General features: G+C 40.0%; 1 protein-coding gene across 1 annotated transcript in view; it reads right to left on the bottom strand.

The window, feature by feature from the left end:
- Nucleotides 1-22,536, bottom strand: part of LOC106080990 (netrin-B) — a 581,740-nt gene that overhangs the window by 419,984 nt on the left and 139,220 nt on the right. The window lies entirely within an intron of this gene.

Raw genomic sequence — 22,536 nt, 5'->3', positions numbered from 1 at the left:
CTACGGTCCTCAAACTATATTGAACGCTTTCTATAGTTCCCGATGTCTGGAAAATGGGCAAAGTGATCCCGCTACTGAAGCCTGGAAAGGACCCGAGTTTGAGGGAGTCATACAGGGCGATATCCCTTCTCTCACCAGTAGCAAAGACGTTTAAGGCATTACTCCTCCCGAGCCTCGTAGGAAAATTTCATTCGCCTAGCACCCCGAGAGTGACAGGGCAAGGAGAAGAGCCATGCGCCGTATCCGTGGTCTTCGAGCCGATGGACAGCCATCATAATTTACCGTGGGCGAAGTTACGAATGTCATCCTTGGCGCCAAATCATCCAAAGCATTGAGGTCGAACGGAATCTCTTCACTGATGCTGAAGAATTAGGATCTAACTGGAGTTGAGTACCTTACTATTGTCCTCAACCTGTCTTTGAACCGATATAGTTCCCGATGTCTAGAAAATGGGCAGTGTGATCATGCTACTGAAGCTTGGAAAGGACTCAAGTTTAAGGGATTCGTTTAGACCGATCTACCTTCTCCTACTAGCAGCCAAAACGCTTGAGGCACTACTTCTCCTGAGCCTCGTTGTTAATTTCCATTCGATATTAACATGGATTCCGAAGACTGCATAGCACAACAATTGCCAACCCATCACTGCACACATTTGCCGTGGCTTCAATCAGATCAGGCCATGTGATAGGACGGTTCTCGTGGCACCGAACCTATCGAAGGCATTCGGTGCGGTCAGCCATGCCAAACTATTTGAGGACCAGCTAGGTCCTCCAGCTAGGCCTGAAACGATGGGTCGCGAATTATCTGTGTGGTCGCCAGTCATTTGTGGAATTTAGGAATAAGAAGTCGAAGCACGGTAGAGTGAAGCAGGGAGTTCCCCAAGTCGGGGTGCTATCTCCGCCACTGTTTTACGTCTACCTATCCTCCATTCCACCCCCTCCAGACGGCATAGAGATCGTATTATATGCGGACGATTGTATGAGCATGGCAACAGGCCCCCACCCCTTGTTGACATCTGCGATAGGTTGGACGTTTACCTCAACGAACTTGCCCCATATTTCGCTGCAAGAAATCTGCCACCAAATCTTCAGCCACATTATTCACTACAAATACGTGTGAGGTGAATGCCACCGTAGTACAGAGGTTAGCATGTTCGCCCATGACGCTGAACGCCTGGGTTCGAATCCTGGTGAAACCATCAGAAAAAAATTTTCAGCGGTGGTTTTCCCCTCCTAATGCTGGCAACATTTGTGAGATACTATGTCATGTAAAACTTCTCTCCAAAGAGGTGTCCCACTGCGGCACGCCGTTCGGACTCGGCTATAAAATGGAGGCCCCTTATCATTGAGCTTAAACTTGAATCGGACTGCACTCATTGATATGTGAGAAGTTTGCTCCTGTTCCTTCAAGGAAAGTTCATGGGCAAATTTTGCCTTTAAAAATACAAATTGTCATTATGTCCTCTACCTCATTAAGAACTTGCGATTCCTTTGCATCACCAAATTCCAATCTTCCTTATTAAACATGTCAATGAAACAAAGAAATGATCTATGGCAAGTGATCGTCATTTCACATAGTCCCTCTTGAACACTGAGGCCAAAGACCCCTAAGCTGATTGGCAATCTGCTATTTCTGTTTTGATCTTTAGTGCCTCATGTGGTGGAAAATATTGATGACCGGCCTCTGTATGCAGTGTTGAGCTTTAACTGTGTCAAAATCGTCATTAAGGTCTAAGTCTGTTTTTTTTTGTTTGTTTTGCGCTCACAACAATTTGCGGTTGTTGATGTGGTTCTATAGGCTTCTCTCTTTATTGTTAGAATGATTTGTGTATTTCCTTTATGGAAAATGAATTTTAAACCTGTTATTAATTAAAGGCGCAGAAAGCTAAAAAAAAAAAAAAACAAAAATAGCCCAAACGAAAAACAAATAAATTAAACTTTTGCCAAGCCAGTCAACGAAGCCAACCCATCAACCATACAGCGACAGCAGAATGGATGGATGGTTGACTGTATTCGCTGCATAGTTTTTGCACAAAAACAATGGGAGTCACAAGACTGTGACTTATTTGCAGGCTTTTACAACAACACAAACCATAATTCTGATGATGGGGCTTAGGATTGAAGAGGTGAATTTCAGTGTTGCCTAGTTCAACTAACATCTAAGGATACAATTTTCAATGACATTTTCTCTGAAGAAAACAAAAATCCAAGGAATTCTCATCCTTGTCAAAAGATGCTTTGAAGTTCATCTTTAGAGAAAAATTTTAAGTCATTTTTTTTTAACTATTTTTTTTAGAAATTTTTACTAAAGACAAAGACACTTTTACTAAAGACAATGTTATTGTTACTTAAGAAGAAATTCTATGAAATTTGGTCGTAAATAAACTTTACTAATAACTTCCCTTTAGACAACATTTTTGTGAATATTTTCTCTGAACACAAACATTTTTTGGAATTTACTCCAAGGAGTAAATTTCTGAATATATTTTAAAAAAGTCCTAAAATCTATTTGAAAATTTTTTTTCTAAAAAGAAAATTGTTCGAAAAATTGTTAATTAAACTTAAAACGAATGAACTTTTACTAAAAACTATGAAATTTTTACTAAAGACAATGAAATGTTTACTAAAGACAATGAAAGTTTTACTAAAGGCAATGAAATTTTTACTAAAGACAATGAAATTTTTACCAAAAAAAAATTTTTGTATTATTATTACTCAAACAAATTTCAATAGAAATTTCTCCAAACCAAACCAAATATTTACAAAATTGACGCACCATGTTTCCTCAAAAGAACGATTTCGATATCTGACAAGGTCAAATACTTAGGTGTGATCTTGGACACGAAACTTAAACTAACCTAACACAAAAACGAAGGAATTTTTACTAAAAACTATGAATTTTTACTAAAAACTATGAAACTGTTACTAAAGACAATGCAATTGTTATTAAAGACAATGAAATGTTTACTAAAGATAATAAAATTGTTACTAAAAACAATTAAAATTTTACTAAAGACAATGAAATTTCTACCAAAGGCAAATTTTTGTGTTACTATTACTTAAATAAATTTCAGTAGAAACTTCTCCAAACCAAACCAAATATTTACAAAATTGACGCATCATGTCTCCTCAAAAGAACGATTTCGATATTTGACAAGATCAAATACTTAGGTGTGATTTTGGACAAGAAACTTAAACTAACCTAACTCAAAAACGAAAGAATTTTTACTAAAAACTATGAAATTTTACTATAAACAATGAAATGCTTACTAAAGACAATGCAATTTTTACTAAAGACAATGAAAATTTTACTAAAGATAATAAAATTGTTACTAAAAACAATTAAAATTTTACTAAAGACAATGAAATTTTTAGCAAAGGCAAATTTTTGTGTTATTATTCCTTACAAAAATTTCAATAGAATTTTCTCCAAAAACCAAATATTTATAAAATTGACGCACCACGTTCCTAAACAGAACGATTTTGATATCTGACAAGGCCAAATGCTTAGGAGTGATCTTGAACAAGAAACTTAAACTAACCTAACTCAAAAACGAAGGAAATTTTACTAAAAATTATGAAATTTTACTATAAACAATGAAATGTTTACTAAAGACAATGAAATTTTAACTAAAGACAATGCAATTTTTACTAAAGGCAATGAAATTTTTACTAAAACCAATGAAATTTTTACCAAAAGCTAATTTCTGTAATATTATTATTATTTAAACAAATTTCAATAAAATTTTGCCCTAAAATCTGATATCCGATATCTGACAAGGTCAAATACTTAGGTGTGATCTTGGACAGGAAAATGAATTGGAAGTGTCACATTCAGGAGAGTATTTAGAAGGCTCACAGATGTTGGGCACTATATAAACGGGCAATAGGCTCAAAATGGTGCCTGAATCCGAGGATAGTCCACTGGCTCTACATGAGCGTGATTAGACCAAACTTACTTACGTCTCAGTAGTTTGGTGGACTGCTATGGAGAAAAAGTGCAACATCAGGACCACACAATAGGTTCAGAGAACATTTGGTCTTGAGCACTGGAGACTATTGTTGATATCCGACCCATTGACATTAAGATTGAGTGTGAGGCAGCCACTGCGGCCATGGGACTTAAGGCGATGGGAGAATGGATAGAGGGTAGGAGCAAGTCATACCATCGTGGTATAATCGAGGCAACGATAGGACAACTGGATAGATTAGAAGAGGTTTAAAATCGGATACCTGAGATGACACTTGAGTTCAAAACCGAGACACTGCTGCCATAGGCACAGTCTTGGGTTGACGAAACTCTGGTATTGCCATCTGGGAGATCACGCTATACAAATGGATCAAAGCTAGAGGACAGAATGGGCTTGGGGGTCTATATTGATAACCAAACGACTGAGTTCTGTTTTCGACTGCCTGACCATAATACGATCCTGCATGCGGAGATTCGGGCGATCACGTAATGCGTGAAGTGGTATGGTGTGTTGTTCACGCGAGGACGTCGAGTGTAAACATCTCTAAGGACAGTAAACTGGCCATCAGTGCAATACCAATCAGGACGATAAGGTCACGAACACCCTTGGAATGTAAGAAGGAGATTAACTCCTTCTGTGAGAATGGCACAATCCGCATCGTTTGGGTACCGGGCCATAACGAAGTAAGGGGAAATGAAAGGGCAGACGATTTGGCGGTGAATGCCAGAGAACTCCCGTCAATAAACATGGTTAAGCCGAAGCCTTTCGGGACGACAAAGTCCGAGTTAAGGGTGTGGTCTGGAACAACGAAACGGACGACAGGACGTTGAAAATCCCTTGGGAAGATTCGAATGTTGAAAAAACTGGGCCGTTACTGAAAGGAAGCAAAAAGAAATTTAGTAACGGACGATAGGACGTTAAAAGTCCCTTGGGAAGATTCGAATGTTGAGAAAACTAGGCTGTTACTGAAAGGAAGTAAAAAGAAGTTTAGTATAGCTTTCATTGTCATAACGGGACACATAGGACTGCGAGCTCACTCCGGCGAAATCGGTGTGAAAAGTGATGGCATGTGTAGGGCATGTGGGGAAGATGATGAGATGTTGAAGAGTTTCCTATGTCATTGCACGGCTTTCGCGGCTAACAGACACCGGTCCTTAGGAGGGGACCCGATATCAGACATGAACCAACTTGTGGGAGCGGTATGTAAAACGATTAGGGATTTTGTAGGTTAGGATTAAGTGGCAGTTTGCCATCAGACTCACTTAGACGTTTTCGATCGCTCTTACAAGCCGCGATTTTTATCCGATTTGGCTGAAATTTTGCATAAATTGTTCTGTTATGAATCTCAACAACTGCACCAAGTACGGTACGGTCCAATTCGGTCTATAACCAGATATAGCTCCCATATTTTAACAGAATTCATGATGGTTGGTTTCGATCCGGTCGAACTTAACACGCTTTTACTTGTTCAACCTAACCTACCGTAAATCTTAATTTCTATGAAATTTCCCCTTAAAACAAAATTTTTATGAAATTTTCTCTCAAGCCAAAACTTTTATGAAATTTTCCCTGATGACAAATTTTCTATGAAGTTTTTCCGAAAAGAAAAGTTTTAAAGATAACAATTCTATGAAATTTTTCCTTAAGAATGGAAACCCGTATTCAAATTGACAGAAATTTTGTCTTCAGAAAAAATTTCTAGGTTTTTGGTCTTTAGGCAAAATTTCATAGAAATTGTGAAATACTTAGGAGTGTTCTTGGACAAGAAAATTAAACTAACTTAACTTAAAAACGAAGGAATTTTTACTAAAAACTATGAAATTGTTACTAAACACAATGAAATGTTTACTAAAGACAATGAAATGTTTACTACAGGCAATGAAATTTTACTAAATGCAATGAAATTTTTACTAAAAACAATGAAATTTTTACCAAAGCCAAATTTCTGTAATATTATTATTATTTAAACAAATTTCAATAAAAATTTCCCCTAAAAACAATTTCTATGAAATTTTTCCTAAATACCAAAATCGTATGAAATTTTTGCTGAAGACAAAATTTCTGTCAATTTGAATACGGTTTTCTATCTTTTTTTTTTTTTGGTTTGGCAACTCTGTTTACTAACAAAGAAAGTCTAAGAGGAGAGTATGAAAAAAAGAAACAAATATTTCCCAAGGAAAAAGAAAAGTAAAAAAATATAGAAAAAAAAAACTTCAAAACTAAAGAGTTATTCGTGGCCTCATGAGGGACATTGTTAAGTTGATAGATTGTCGGTGCACGAGGCATTGGGAATACTACACTGTCACATAGATGTTGGTTGTTGGTTTGTGGGCTCTCCACAAAAAAAAAAACCCAATCCTTTCATAACATCCTCTTAGATTATGGCACCGGCACTCTTCATCTCCTCTAACAAGGTAAAAGTAGAAAGCGGCAGTGATGGTGGTGGTGATGGTGATGGTATGCCATCCATGTACCTACAATGTGCCAATGATACTTGAAAGTACAATGTACTTGACTTGGAAGTTAAAACAAAGAAGCATTAGAACCACCAGCAGTCGCTGAGATTCCAGCATACAAAACCATTGCTTCATTCACTGCTCGCGTCTAGCAAGAATGGATGCAGCGACATCAATATTTTGCCTTTTGCAATTCCATAGGAAGGAAAAGCCATAGACACCATTGGGTACTTGTTTCTGTGATGGCTTCTTTGGTTTTTACCCAGTTTTTTCCATGTTTTTTAGTTGTTGTTTTTGAAGCTCACATACTCTTGGTGGTAGCTATCCTGTTGTTGAAAATGAGGATGCTGATGATGATGATGACGATGAAGCTGATGATAATATTGGGAATATGCTTTGCTTGTTCTTCTCTTCAAATATGAATGGTATAGGGTATCTCTTGTGTTCATCACCATACATGTGTGAGATGGCAAGTACAATAAATATTGTAAAGAGAGTGGGGGAGAGGAAGAACGTTAACTTAGGAATAGAATTAAAGTTGACTTTGATATTGATGAAGGTGTGCCTCGGTTACATGGTGTTTGTGTGTGCGTGTGTGTCAGTGTTTTTATGCATGTAGCGATACAATATCTAAACCTCTTCAACTCATATGGCCCAAAGAACGAGAATATGATACCATAGATGAGTTATAAACTGCAGGCCAAGAATCAAAGGGTGATTCAGAGAGTAGTGATGGGTTATAAAGGATATCCTAATAAAGAAAATAATCATTTTCAAAAATATTATGATTATTGGACATCATATTGTAAAACAAATAAAAGCGTGCTAATCTTGGGTACCCACCACCATGACCGAAACTTGGGTACCCATCACCATGGATTCCGCTGAAAATGTACCCTTATTAACTGAGTTTGTATTTAAACTTTTTTCGGTCTCAAGAAGTCGATACTTCGGGGAGCCTATATCGCCATGTTGACCGCTTGGGATAAAACTTGGCACTGATGTTTTAAGTCATAATATAGGGGTTTTGGCCAAATTTCAGCCAAATCAGTTGAAAATTTAGGCGTCTAAGGGCTGAAGAAGTCAAATCCGGGGATCGGTTTATATGGGGGCTATATCTGTTTATAGACCGATTCCGATCATATGTGGCATGGATATTGAAAATCATAACTCAAAAATTTTTTCCAAATTTCAGCCAGTTCGGATGAAAATTGGGGCTTCTAAGGGCTCAAGAAAACAAATCCGGGGATCGGTTTATATGGGGGCTATGTCTGTTTATGGACCAATTCAGAACATACTTGGCGTGGAGGTTGGAAATCAAAACATAAGTCTGTGGTCCAAATTTCAGCCACATTGGATCAAAATTGAGGCTTCTAGGGCCTCAAGAAGTCAAATCCGGGGATCGGTTTATATGGGGGCTATATCTGTTTATAGAGCGATTCGAATTATACTTGGCATGGATGTTGAAAATCAAAACACAAGTCTTTGGTCCAAATTTCAGCCAAATCGGATTAAAATTGAGGCTTCTAGGGGCTCAAGAAGTCAATTCCGGGGATCGGTTTATATGGGGGCTATGTCTGTTTATGGACCAATTCAGAACATAGTTGGCGTGGATGTTGGAAATCAAAACATAAGTCTTTGGTACAAATTTCAGCCAAATCGGATGAAAATTGGGGCTTCTTAGGGCTCAAGAAGTCCGATTCGGGAATCGGTTTATATGGGGGCTATATCTGTTTATAGACCGATTCAGAACATACTTGGCGTGGACGTTAGATGCCATAACACAAGATCTTGATCCAAATTTCAGCCAAATCGGATGAAAATTGAGGCTTCTAGGGGCTCAAGAAGTCAAATCCGGGAATCGTTTTATATGGGGGCTATATCTGTTTATAGACCGATTCGAATCATACTTGGCACGGAGGTTGGAAATCATAACTCAAGTCTTCATTCTAAATTTCAGCCAATTCGAACGAAAATTGAGGCTTCTAAGGGCTCAAGAAGTCAGATCCGGGAATCGGTTTAAATGGGGGCTATGTCTGTTTATGGACCGATTCCGATTATGCTTGGCATGAATGTTGGAAATCATAACTCAAGCCTTCGTTCCGAATTTCAGCCAAATTGGATGAAAATTGAAGCTTCTAGGGGCTCAAGAAGTCAATTCCGGGAATCGGTTTATATGGGGGCTATATCTGTTTATAGACCGATTCGAATCATACTTGGCGTGGATGTTGGAAGTCATAACACAAGTCTTTGTTACAAATTTCAGCTACATCGGATTAAAATTGAGGCTTCTAGGGGCTCAAGAATTCAAATCCGGGGATCGGTTTATATAGGAGCTATATCCAAATCTGAACCGATAAGGCCCATTTGCAATCCCCAACGACCTATATATAATAGGAAGTATCTGTGCAAAATTTCAAGCAGCTAGCTTTACGCGTTCGGTCGCTATCGTGATTTCGGCAGACGGATGGACGGACAGATATGGCTAGTTCGACTCAGAATGTTGAGACGGTCAAGACTATATATATACTTTAAGGGGTCTTAGGTGAACATTTCGAGGTGTTACAAACGGAATGACTAGCTTAGTATACCCCCATCCTATGGTGGTATGCATAAAAATATGATTTCCGTTTTATAACTCATAAAAAAATCTATTTAGAGAATACAATCAGATATTTTTCAAAAGCAGTGCCTAAAAGTAGGCAATGCTCCAGAAACATTGACAAGGCCAAAGGTATACCATAGATTTTGGTTTACACAACAAATAATGTATTGGGTACTTAAATTATAACAAACTTACCAAGTGTTTGGGTATATATAAAAAAATTAGAAAACTTACCTGAAAAGAAAGAAAAAAATATAAGAAATTAGTAAAATTTATCATCCATGATATGAAAGAAATTTCATTGATTTTATCTTTGATTAAAAATGGCATTTCGACGAATCTTTCACCAAAAGCAAAAGAAAAATTTTGAAAAAAATATTACGTCAAACAAAAGGTCTATAGGTTGGGTTAAAAAAGCAGTCTGAAATCAGCTTGTCTTCTTAAACAGTTTTAACAGCGACAGATTAAAGCCTTTGGTAAGAGTTAAACCCACGGCCACCGCACTGGTAACCCGAGATTGCTACGAACTTTGCTACAGAGGCATTACTTGCAATACAACTAAAAATTTCCATGAAAAAGTTGAAAAGAGAGTTTTGTTTATAATAAGACCCCATGCCACTGTGGACACACACCTAACTCTGAAATCCGCTTGTTTAGCTCTTTAGATACAGGAAAGCAACCTCTAGATAACCTATGTAAGTCAAGCATTCCGTACTGCTTACAAAATTACTTATCGTTCTCCATTCTCTGCCCCCATGTTAGTTCAAATCTGGCTTAATGTTAGCTACGAAAACCGGGCAAGGAAATAGAAAAAGTTCCAAGGTCTTCCCCATATGCCCTACACACGCTTTCCCCTGGCGAACCTTTTATGCATATACGCGCACGTAGTCTCATGTGTAACATAATGACACCGAAAGCCATTCTCGTCTCCTTCTTACTTGACCGCAGTATTAGCCTAGTGTTCTGAAGATCTAGATCTGCCACATATAATTCTGTGGTTATTTAGGTTTAATGATCTCCAGCACTGCTAAAGCGTTCATTGTCCAGTCCTTCAACATATTGGTTGCCCAAAAAGTAATTGCGGATTTTTCATATAGTCGGCGTTGACAAATTTTTTCACAGCATGTGACTCTGTAATTGCATTCTTTCTTCTGTCAGTTATCAGCTGTTACTTTTAGCTTGCTTTAGAAAAAAAGTGTAAAAAAAGTATATTTGATTAAAGTTCATTCTAAGTTTTATTAAAAATGTATTTACTTTCTTTTAAAAAATCCGCAATTACTTTTTGGGCAACCCAATAGATTCCGTCGCCCGGAAAGGTTTTGCATTCACCAAGTGTACTGATGGCAGTCTTTTGGACTATACGGCAAATTGGCCTGCACACCCAATACTTCTTCCTCAGCTATGTCCTGGCACCGTAGCGCAGAGGTAACAATGTCCGCCTATAACGCTGAACGCCTGGCTCGAATCCTAGCGAGAGAATAACAAAAACCTTTTTCTGCGGTAGTTATCACCTCCTTATGCGGGCGACATTTTTGAGGTACTATGCCTTGTAAATACTTCTCCCTAAAGAGGTGCCACAACCTCGCCTATAAAAAGGAGGCCCCTTATCATTGAGCTTAAACCTGAATTGGACAGCACTCATTAATATGTAAGAAGTTTGCCCCTGTTCCTTAAAGGAATGCTAATGGGCAAATGTGCATTTTTTGCCAGTTGACTGTCCGTAAAGGTGCTCACACTCGATGTTCTCGAGTTAAGACCATACCACCTCATACATTCCCTGATCCTGGTTGTTATCAACATGGTGGCCAGTTTACTGTCCTTGAAGATGTTCACACTCGGCGTTAACACCACACCACCTCATGCATTCTCTGATCGCTCGTATCTCCGCCTGCAGAACCTTTTTTTTTTTTGTCAGGCAGCTGAAAACAGTGGCCACAGTAGCATGTCCGTGTATGATGCTGAACGCATGAATTCGAATACTGGCGAGAACATCAGAAAAATTGTTCAGCGGCGTTATCCCCTCCTAATGTTTGCCCAAAGAGGTGCTTTGCGGCACGGCGTTTGGACAGCATTCAGTGTAATGTGAGAGTTTTGCGCGTTTTTCTTAATGGAAAGTTCAATGGGCAAATATGCATTTGCAGTCGAAAACAGATCTCAGTTCCTTAGTTCTCAATGTAGACCCCCATTTCCACTCTGTTCTCTAGCCTTGATTCATCCCTGCAGCATATACTTCCAGATGACAACACCAGAGTTCCGTAAATCCAAGACTGTACTACTGGCAGCAGTGCCTCGCACTCGACCTCAACTGTCGTCTCAGGTATCCGATCAGAAACCTCTTCCATTTCTTGCTGCTTTCTTACCTACGCCTCGATTATACCGCGAGGGTGTGACCTGCTCTTGTCATATATCCATTTTCCTAGCGTCTCATAGCCGCAGGGGCTGACTCACACTTAATCTGTGTGTCTATGTGTCGGATATCTAAAAGAGTCCCTTGTGCCTAAGTTTCCGTGGCTTTAATCGTCGTCCCTAGAACAGGAACAGATTTTCTCTGACTGTATTGTATTTTCCGTACGTTACAATTATTCGTCGCCGTAGTGCACCAACCTATTGAGGCGTAGTAAGTATTGGTCTTATCCCGCTCCTTTAGATCCAGTGGTCTATCCGCGGACTCAGGTCCCTTTACAAGCCTGCGCCTCTTTTGTGAGCATTCGCGGTAGCCTCCTGAATGTGATACCTCCAGTTCAGTTTCCTTTCCAAAAGCCCTTATCAATATTTGACCTTGTCGAATATCGAAATCGTTTTGTTGGGGAAAAGTGGTGCGTCAAAGATTCCCACCTTGTCTCCCTCGTGATCAAACAGATTTCAGTGTTCTCTGGTTGAGCATTCCGACACTAAGGTCTAGCCTAGTCGTTTGCTATCTCTAAGACCCTCTCAGCCGACCCGCTTTGCTTTAAAAGCAGGCTAAGTTCGGCCGGGCCGAATCTTATACACCCTCTGCCATAGATACCATTTGTCAAGTTCTATGCGCGGTTCTCCTTACAAAACAAATGAAAATGGGTAAGAATGGCTATGCTATGCACATAAGGTTATGAACCGATTCAGGCTTGGATGCTAGAGACCATAGTAAAGTCATTGCATAATACGTCAGCAAAATTGGATAAGAATTGCGCCCTTACTTACATTACTCAAATTGGCCATTACAGAATTTTTATTCCTCTAGCCGAACTTGGAATAGATGCCCAAGCGCCTCGTTCTTCTGCGTATCTTCTTCAATTTCTGACACCCAGTTTCCAGATGTCGTTCTCAAGTTGGTCACTTCATCACAGTTGACCACATGACCCAGCCAACGTAAACGTTGGCTGGGTCATATTCGCTACGCCTATATTCTCTATTAACCCAAACCGGTCCATATATTTTACAAAGGATTTTTTTCTCAAACACTCCAAGTACTGCCTCATCTGCTTTCGCAAGCACCCATGCTTTGGAGCCATATAACAGCACCGGTAAAATTGCGCCCTAAAGGGTCTCGAAAAGTTAAACCGGGGGATCAGTTTATATGGGAACTATATCAGGTTATGAACCGATTCAGAACATATTTGGCAAGTATGTTGAAGGTCATAGAAGAAATCAAATGCAAATTTTTGCCCATGAACATTCCAACAAGGAACAGGGGCAAACTTCTCAAATATTAATGAGTGCAGTCCGATCAAGTTTAAGCTCAATGATAGGGGGCCTCCTTTTTATAGGCGAGTTCGAACGGCGTGGACCTCTTTGGAGAGAAGTTTTACATGGCATAGTAGCTCTCAAATGTTGCCAGGAGGGGAAAACCACAACTGAAAATTTTTTTCTGATTTTCTCGCCAGGATTCGAACCCAGGCGTTCAGCGTCATAGGCGAACATGCTAACCTCGGCGCTACGGTGGCGTCCATAGAAGAAGTCATTGCGCAAAATACCAGTCAATTTGAGGTGTACTCTGGAGAACTAAGACTGGTGATATTGAGAAGGTTTTCCATTTACTGTAGTATGTGGTAGAATTGCTAAAACATTGGGTTTTTCAAAAAGAGCGCTACAAGTCTTTTTTTTTTTTAATAAAATAAAAACAGTTTTGGATATCAATGAAATTCTTTATTTTTGTGAAAGTACGTTCTATGCCATTATGTATGCAACTCGATTTCTTTTGCATGGCCACCACGGGCATGCTTGTAAAAGTCGAGACGCTGATTTCAATTTTCGACGGTTTTCTAGCATAAATCGACCGATACTGCTGAAATTTAGCATTTGATATTCGTACGAAGTTCATCAACCGTCGCTGGCTTCTTGGCATAAACCACAGGAAATAATCTAACGTGGTCAAATCGCACGACCGAGACGGCCAATCGACTGGACCATTCCTTGAGATAACACGTTCTCCAACTCTGGTTTCCAATAAATTGATTGTGTCATTCTTGTGGCGCCGTCCTGTTGGAAACACATGTCCTCCAAGTCCATGTTATACAATTAGCGCCAAAAATATTCTGTTATCATTGAACGGTAGCGATTCCCATTCACATTAACGTGCCGGTCTTGATCATCATGGGAGAAGTATGGCCCAATGAAGCCGCCGGCCCATAAACCGCACCAAACAGTCATTTTTTCAGGATTTAATGAGGAGGCCACCGTAGCGTAGAGGCTAGCATGTCCACCTATGACGCTGAATGCCTGGATCCGAATCCTGGCGAGACCATTTAGAAAAAAAATTTCAGCGGTGGTTTGCCCCTCCTAATGCTGGCAACATTTGTGAGTTACTATGCCATGTAAAACTTCTCTCCAAAGAGGTATCGCACGGCGGCACTCCGTTCGGACTCGGCTATAAAAAGGAGGCCCCTTGCCATTGAGCCTAAAACTTGAATCGGACTGCACTCATTGATATGTGAGAAGTTTGCCCCTGTTCCTTAGTGGAATGTTCAGGGGCAAAATTTGTATTTGTTGTAATTATGACTCATGGCTCCACACGTTCGGATTGCTGTTTGACCAATAACTCTTATTTGTTTTTTTTTTTGATGAAGCCATACAGCTAGAAAATGAGCCTCATCGCTAAATTGGATGTAACTTTGACGCCACTGACTACGAATTTCGGTAGTAAATTTTAATAATTTCGACTCGAATATCTTTTCATCATGAAATGGCAAATCTTACTGAAGAGAAATGTCAAAAAAGAGTCAGAAATATGGTGTCCTTTGCTGTCCCTATCGGTCTACTTTTGTGGCGTCCCTGAAAATAAACCCGGTATGATGTCCTAACGGCGATTGGCATAAACATCTTCTCAGACAGCCAGGCAAACATTTAATCTATGGAGAACATATTTCTGAATTCAAAAACCTTCTTGGAGTGCCGCCAGATCTCTCAACGAGATGGCTGAAAAGTTGACAATTCACCTGTTCTGGGTGTTCTGTTCCGGCATAAACATCTTCCCAGACAGCCAGGCAGACATTAAATCTCTGGAGAAGATATTTTTCGGTTCAACAACCTTCTTGGAGTGTCGCAGATCTCTTAAAGAGATGGCAGAAAAGTTCAAAATTCACCTGTTCTGGGTGACGGACCATAGAGATATCTCAGGGAGGTGTATAGCAGACTAGCTTGCGTGACATGTAACTGCCTAACACATTCCAGGGAAACTGGAATGGGTGGGGATGCCTTTAGCGACATGTAAGCTAGGTCGTCTTTAGGATCAGACCCAAAGGGCTACGAATGGCAAATTGGTGCGCATTGTGAACACTCAAAAATTATGTTGACCCAACTAGACTTGCAGAGGTTATAAGACACTAGCAATGATGTTCCAGATGAATATTCAAGATGACATTCTTCTTGTAAACTACGTGCAATAGAAGAGGATATCTTTCTTTACTTCATTTCTCTTCAGTATCGCAGCACAAGCTACTGAAATTAAGAGGTCCATGAAAAAACCTCATTGTTAAATATTTACCTGAAGTAGGCAAAACGAGGCGACACTTTGTTTGTGAATACGCCTCTTAATGCCACAGTAAAATAGATTGAAGAAAATTGCCTTTGGAGTACAAAGAAAAATGAACAATCTTTAACAATCACTGGAGCAGTCAAGAGGTATGCCTTTGAATCGAATGCAGAATTTAAATAACAGAAACAGGCACACAAGTCCAAGAAAGATGAAAGTTTAAAAAAAAAGGATTTAAATTCTGTTTTCGTTACAGGGTCTACTTGTATGCTGTACGTGTTTGAGAAAAAATAGTTTGTATTGTACTTTTGTTTTGTGGACCTTTCTCTAAAAAAGCCTAACAATATATACCAATTTTTTAGATAAACTTAAAGGGAAAGCAAAGTGACGTAACTAACAAATGCCATAAAAAAATAATAATATCGTACATCGGGTACAGATTTAATGGTTCGGAAAACTATACAAGACAAAAGTTGTTATGTGATTCAGTGTTTATGGGTTAACACCTGCCAAGAGAGGCCCAACCCACAAAGGAGTTACCGACTGAGTGGACCAGGGAGCACGCAATTTTGAATATTCCTGACCAACGACAGAGTCGTTATGACTACTTCAAGCCAGAGTGATGTTAATAACCACGCCCAAGTTCTTTGCATGAGGAGCGATTTCCAATCTAGAGTCGTTAATGAATATATACCGACATCACATGAAAAACGAGACAGCCTGTGTCTGATAACCACACACTTGAACTTTACAGGGTTGAGACACAGGTCATTGGCTTTCGCCCACGTGCTGACTCTTGACAGATCATGATTAAGCAGATGTAAGTTTTCAGCAATCTCATCCCTCGGACTGCCGATATATATCTGTACATCGTCAGCGTACATACGCACCTCGCAATAAGACAATGGACTCGCCAAGTCTGTTACTGTACAATGAAAAGAGAAGAGGACCCAGAATTGAACCCTGAGGAACAGCTTTTAAAACAAGCAGAGGAGACGAAACAGAAGACTTATAACTGACGGACTGAGTGCGGTGTGAGAGGTACAACAAAATAAGACGAACGGACTTAGAAGAAACAAGTAAAAGCGTGCTAAGTTCGGCCGGGCCGAATCTTCTATACCCTCCACCATGGATCGCATTTGTCGAGTTCTTTTCCCGGCATCTATTCTTAGGCAAAAAAGGATAAAAGAAAAGATTTGCTCTGCTATTAGAGCGATATCACGGTACGGACCACAATTCATTTATATGTTGGAGACCTGTGTAAAATATCAGCCAATTCGAATAAGAATATGGGGGTTCAAGAAGTAAAATAGAGAGGTCGATTTATATGGGAGCTGTATCAGGCTATAGACCTATTCAGACCATAATAAACACATATGTTGATGGTCATGAGAGGATCCGTCGTGCAAAATTTCATTCCAATCGGATAAGAATGGCGCCCTCCAGAGGCTCAAAAAATCAAGACCCAAGATCGGTTTATATGACAGCTATAGCAGGTTATGGACCGATTTAAACCATACTTGACACAGTTGTTTGCACTCATAGCGAAAAACGTCGTGTAAAATTTCATTCCAATCGGATAAGAATTGCGCCCTCTAGAGGCTCAAGAAGTCAAGACCCAAGATCGGTTTATATGGCAGCTACATCAGGTTATGGACCGATTTGAGCCATACTTGGCACAGTTGTTGGAAGACATAGCGAAACACGACGTGCAAAATTTCATTCCAATCGGATAAGAATGGCGCCCCCTAGAGGCTCAAAAAATCAAGACCCAAGATCGGTTTATATGACAGCTATATCAGGTTATGGACCGATTTGAATCATACTTGGCACAGTTGTTGGAAGTCACAGCGAAACACGTCGTGCAAAATTTCATTCCAATCGGATAAGAATTGCGCCCTCTAGAGGCTCAAGAAGTCAAGACCCAAGATCGGTTTATATGGCAGCTACATCAGGTTATGGACCGATTTGAGCCATACTTGGCACAGTTGTTGGAAGTCATAGCGAAACACTTCGTGCAGAATTTCATTGCAATCGGATAAGAATTGCGCCCTCTAGAGGCTCAAGAAGTAAAGACCCAAGATCGGTTTATATGACAGCTATATCAAAACATGGACCGATATGGCCTATTTACAATCTCAACCGACCTACACTAATAAGAAGTATTTGAGCAAAATTTCAAGCGGCTAACTTTACTCCTTCGGAAGTTAGCGTGCTTGTGACAGACAGACGGATGGACGGACGGACGGACAGACGGACGGACATGGCTAGATCGACATAAAATGTCGCGACATTCAAGAATATATATACTTTATAGGGTCTCAGACAAATATTTCTAGAAGTTACAAACAGAATGACGAAATTAGTATACCCTCATCCTATGGTGGAGGGTATAAAAATTGTAAAGATGTAAAGATCTCATCTTATCACATAACAAGGAATGATGCACAGTGTAAAATGCCTTAGAACGGCCAAGAAGGACAAGGAAATTTATCTGGTCATTCTCCAAATTGACCCTGATCCTCTCAGTGACCTCTGCCAAGGCAGTTACGCAGCTGTGGTTAGGTCGAAACCCGGACTGTCTCACATATAACAAAGAGTTCTCATTGACAAAAGACGACATTTGCAAATACAGCAATTTCTCAAAGACCTTTGACAAACAATCGCAATTGGTCTATATTCCTTGGAATTCTTAGGCAGTGGGATGACCTTGGCATGTTTCCACACCAATGGAAAATAACTCGTGGTCAAAATCCTATTGAAAACATAGGTTACATGAGCAATAATAAGGGGGAGCAAGAGTCTTACAAATCTAGAATCAATGCCATCAAATCCGACAGCGTTAGACTTTACAGTCGCGACACACTCAAGGACATCGGCGGGACCAACAATAAGGGGCAGCAAGAGTCTTACAAATCTAGAATCGATGCCATCAGATCCGACAGCGTTAGACTTTACAGTCGCAACGTACTCAAGGACATCGGCGGGACCAACAATTAGGGGGAGCAAGAGTCTTACAAATCTAGAATTAATGCCATCAGATCCGACAGCGTTAGACTTTACAGTCGCAACGCACTCAAGGACATCGGCGGGACCAATACAGCTGAAGCCCAAACCAGTGTCGTCATCGAGAGAGGGGGGAGATATTGAAGCCATAGAAATTGGGATCAACTGGGATCTGTGGGACATTAACAAAGGCATAATTAAGGCCATTGATGTCCAAGTTTGTTGAACATGTATTAGTATCTTTCCCAATTCCTATGTCCTCCCACATTCTCTTGGAGCCCACATTCTCTTGGAGCCTATTGCAGAAGTAAAGTGTCTGTAGAAGTAGTCTTTCTTGGCTATCTTAATCAACTTATTGGCGTGGTTTCTTGCTGAGCGAAAGGCATCATGTATCTCAGGCATCCTGAAACGTCTCCACCTGCGATGTGACATATTCCTCTCGTGAATAGCCGAACGAATGTCCTGGGAGAACCACGGTTTCGTTCTGGAGGACACTTCTCTAGTCTTGAGTGGAACCGTAAGTTCCTGAAGGTCACGGATATTCCTCTGTACAAAGTCAGTTTGTTCATTGATAGTTTCCATACGAAATATCAGATCACAGTCGATGAGCACAGCACTCGAAAGCAAAAAATCATGGTCGAGACTGGTAGAATCTCTATATGAATAAGTTTTCCTAGTCCTGGTGAGCTCAAGTTCATAACATTAAAAATATCAAGTCATGGTTCGAAAAACATGAGGCTGACAGTTGGTCGTATAGGAGGACTTTAGAGGTGTCACTAACAAAGTACAGATCGAGAAGCGTCCTGAAGGATGCGGAAAAATGCGTGGGAATTGTTGAATTGTAAGGCAAAAGCCCCAAGGAAGACATTTCAAACGTTAGAGTTGAAGTCCCCAGCAACCACAATGTCTGAGTAAGCAAGAGAGAGATAGGTTCAAGAACAGAGAAAAAATCTCGTAGGGATACGTACGGTTGTTCGGTCTATAAACGCACCCCACTAGGAGCTTGTTATAGGCAGCAGACACCTCAACAAAAACATACTCAATTGGGCCACCTGGGTTAGACTTTATACAGAAATAGGTATTCAGGTAGTGTCTCACGTACAGAGCGGTGGCGCCGCCACGACGTTATCTATCAGCTCTGTGAAAGATCAATAAACGCATTAGGTGATGATTGATTCAGCCACGTCTCCGATACACACACTATATCAATGTCAGAGTTCTCAAAAATCATCTTGAATTCGTCAAACTTGTTCATTCAGGCTTTGGGCATTAATATGACAGATATTTAATTCCTTATTTTTTGTTCATTGTGATACTACTGTGGCTCCCCGACTCCAAAGAGTAAATTCAAGCTCGCCAGCAGGCGCTTCAGGCATAGTAAACCAAATGACAAAATGAGTATAAGCCCTCCCTGTGTCCTTTTCTTTACCCATCATGTTTATATTTTATCGTTTTAACTCCTTTTGCTTTTCACCTAAGCCCTTTTCTCACATCACATTCATATTCATGCTGAAAGTGTCTTTTTGTGTATTTTGTATCTTAAAGTTTGTTTTTATTTTTTTTTTGTGCATAGAGGATTTTCGTTTGTCTATATGTTTGCAGTTTCCGATGCGGTGTCTGCGTTTGTGTGCGTGATGTGTGTATTAAGTTTAAGCTCTCCTTGACATGCAGACAACATCAACATCAGAAACAGCATCCGAATCACCATCAAAATAGCTAAAGAATGCAAACTAACGAACAAACTAAGCTTCAAGATTTTAAATACAGCAGCAAAGGAAATTCTAGAAAAAACAAGCATTGAAAAGAACTAAAAGAACAAAGAAATAAAAAATGAAAAATGAGAAATGAACTATTTGACATGGCAAAGGAGGAAAATGGAAAACCTGTATGGCTCTTAGGCCCTAAGATTATTTTCAGTAGGCAAAGCTCTAAAGCTCAGCAGGGAGGTTCTTTTTTTAATTGCAGCCTAAGAGATAAAATAAAAATGAAACCTAACACTATTACAAACTATGCTTTCAAAAGACCCTAAGATGCTTATGGAAACTGCAAATAACAAAATTTAAATATCTATAGGTTTTTAAGGATCAAAATTCATTATTGACTAGTAAACTAAACTAAAGCAATGAAGTTTTGTTTACCAAAAATGGAAAGACTCAATTAAAAAAATTAAAAAATATTCGGAACATTCAAAGCAAAAAAAAAAAATCTTATGTATAAAAATCAATTTAAGTTTGTTTCTTTGTGTGTTCCTTATAGACTCAGAAATGGCTGAACCGATTTTCCTGCAATTTTTCACAGATGGTGCATATAGGGTACTACGTGTTGAAAATGGGGTACTACGTTTTTTGACATCTGAAGGGGGAGCGGACCCTCCCCCTTGCCATAATTTTCAGAAACGCCAGATCTCGGAGATGGGTGGTGCCCTACCCTACAAACAAAACTTTGGTATCCAAATTTCGGATGGGGTACCTAGGGGGGCCGACCCACCCCAAAACTTACCAAATATATATACACACCAACCACGACAATATGGGACTCAAATAAAAAGGTATTTAAGATAAGAAAACATATCTGATATCCAATTGTCGGACCAACCACCCCAACCCCCAAAACACCCCTTAATCGGACATATTTACCGACCATGTCAATATGGGACTGAAATAAAAGGTACTTGCGAGTAAAATACGAATCTGATATCCAAATGTGGGACCAAGTTTCTGAGGGTCCACCCGCTCCCCAAAACAATCCCCAAACAGGACTTATATACTGACCATGACAATATTGGTCTTAAATAAAAGGTATTTGAGTGAGGGACCAAGTCTTTGGGGCCGCCCATCCCCGAGAACATCCCCCAAAGGGGACAAATTTACGACTATAGCAATATGGGTCTCAAATGAATGGTCTTTGGAAGTAAAACAAAGCAATCTGATATGCGCATTCGGGACCAACTGGCTAGGGGACGTCCCACCACCATAACAATAGGGTACTACGTTTTTTGATATCTGAAGGGGGAGCGGACCCTCCCCCTTACCCTAATTTTCAGAAACGGATAAAAATTACGCCCTCTGGAGGTTCAAGATGTCAAGATTGAAGATCGGTTTATATGGCAGGTATATTAGACTATAAACCGATTTAGACCATATTCGACACGTATGTTGGAAGTCATATTAAAACACGTCGTGCAAAATTTCAGCCAAATCGGATAGATATTGCGCCCTCTAGTGGCTCAAGAAGTCAAGATTCAAGTTTGGTTTATATGGCAGCTATATCAGACTATAAACCGATTTAGACCTTACTTTGCACAGTTGTTGGAAGTCATACCAAAACACGTCGTGCAAAATTTCAGCCAAATCGGATAGGAATTGCGCCCTCTAGTGGCTCAAGAAGTCAAGATTCAAGATCGGTTTATATGGCAGCTATATCAGGCTATGGACCGATTAAGACAATATTCCACACATATGGTGGATGTCATACCAAAACACGTCGTGCAAAATTTCAGCCAAATCGGATAGGAATTGCACCCTCTAGACGCTCAAGAAGTCAAGACCCCAGATAGGTGTGTATGACCGCTGTATCAGGTTATGGACCGATTTCAACCATACTGAGCACAGTTCTTGAATGTCACAACAAAACATCTCGTGCAAAATTTCAGCCAAATCGGATAATAATTGCGTGCTCTAGTGACTCAAGAAGTCAAGATCCCAGATAGGTTTATATGACAGCTATATCCGGTTATGGACCGATTTCAACCATACTCAGCACAGTTGTTGAATGTCACAACAAAACATCACATGCAAAATTTTAACCAAATCGGATAATAATTGCGTGCTCTAGACGCTCAGGAAGTCAAGACCCCTGGAAAGGAACATAGGCTATGTTCATTTTTGATATCTGGAGCGGGGCGGACCCTTAACCCAAAAATAAACGTTGACCGATCGGGACAATATGGGACTCAAATGAAAGGTAGTAGGGAGTAGATTACGAGTATGGTTAGGAAGGTGGAATAGGCTTTATAATTTATTGATATCGGAAGGAGCCCCCCCCGTTACCCCAAAAACATCACCCAAAATCAAAAATGGACCGAAAAGGACAATATGGGTATCTAATGAAAAGTATGCAGGAGTAGATAACGAATCTGGAATAACAATTCATGAAGTCTCGTTTCGATGGAGCTTTATCTGGAATACCTCAAACATTGGCCCTCCAGTAAATGGGCATCTATCTTAGCCATCCAAATCTTAAGTAAATGGGCTTTTTGGTAGTGTAGGTGATGGTACCGTCATCGGCTCCCTGTTTGCTGGGTTGCATTGAGACTCCTGTCGCTGCGCTGCCTAATGTTCCAATATAAGGATCTTTACCTATCTCAGTATTCCGAATCATTAAGTCGGTGATGGGTCCGTCGTTGGGTTCCTATTTGTTAGGCTGTGTAGGGTCTCTCGCCACTGTACTGCCTTATATTTTAGTATTAGGATCTTTGCTTATCCTAGTCTTTCCAATATTGAGAGATGCCGTAATTGTCTCGTTGTCGGCCCCCTGTTTGTTGGGCAGT

Source organism: Stomoxys calcitrans, chromosome 4, assembly GCF_963082655.1.
Source record: "Stomoxys calcitrans chromosome 4, idStoCalc2.1, whole genome shotgun sequence".
In the NCBI taxonomy this organism is placed as follows: domain Eukaryota; kingdom Metazoa; phylum Arthropoda; class Insecta; order Diptera; family Muscidae; genus Stomoxys; species Stomoxys calcitrans.
Note: the sequence above shows the minus strand (reverse complement) of the source record. Positions and strands in the feature narration are given on the sequence as shown.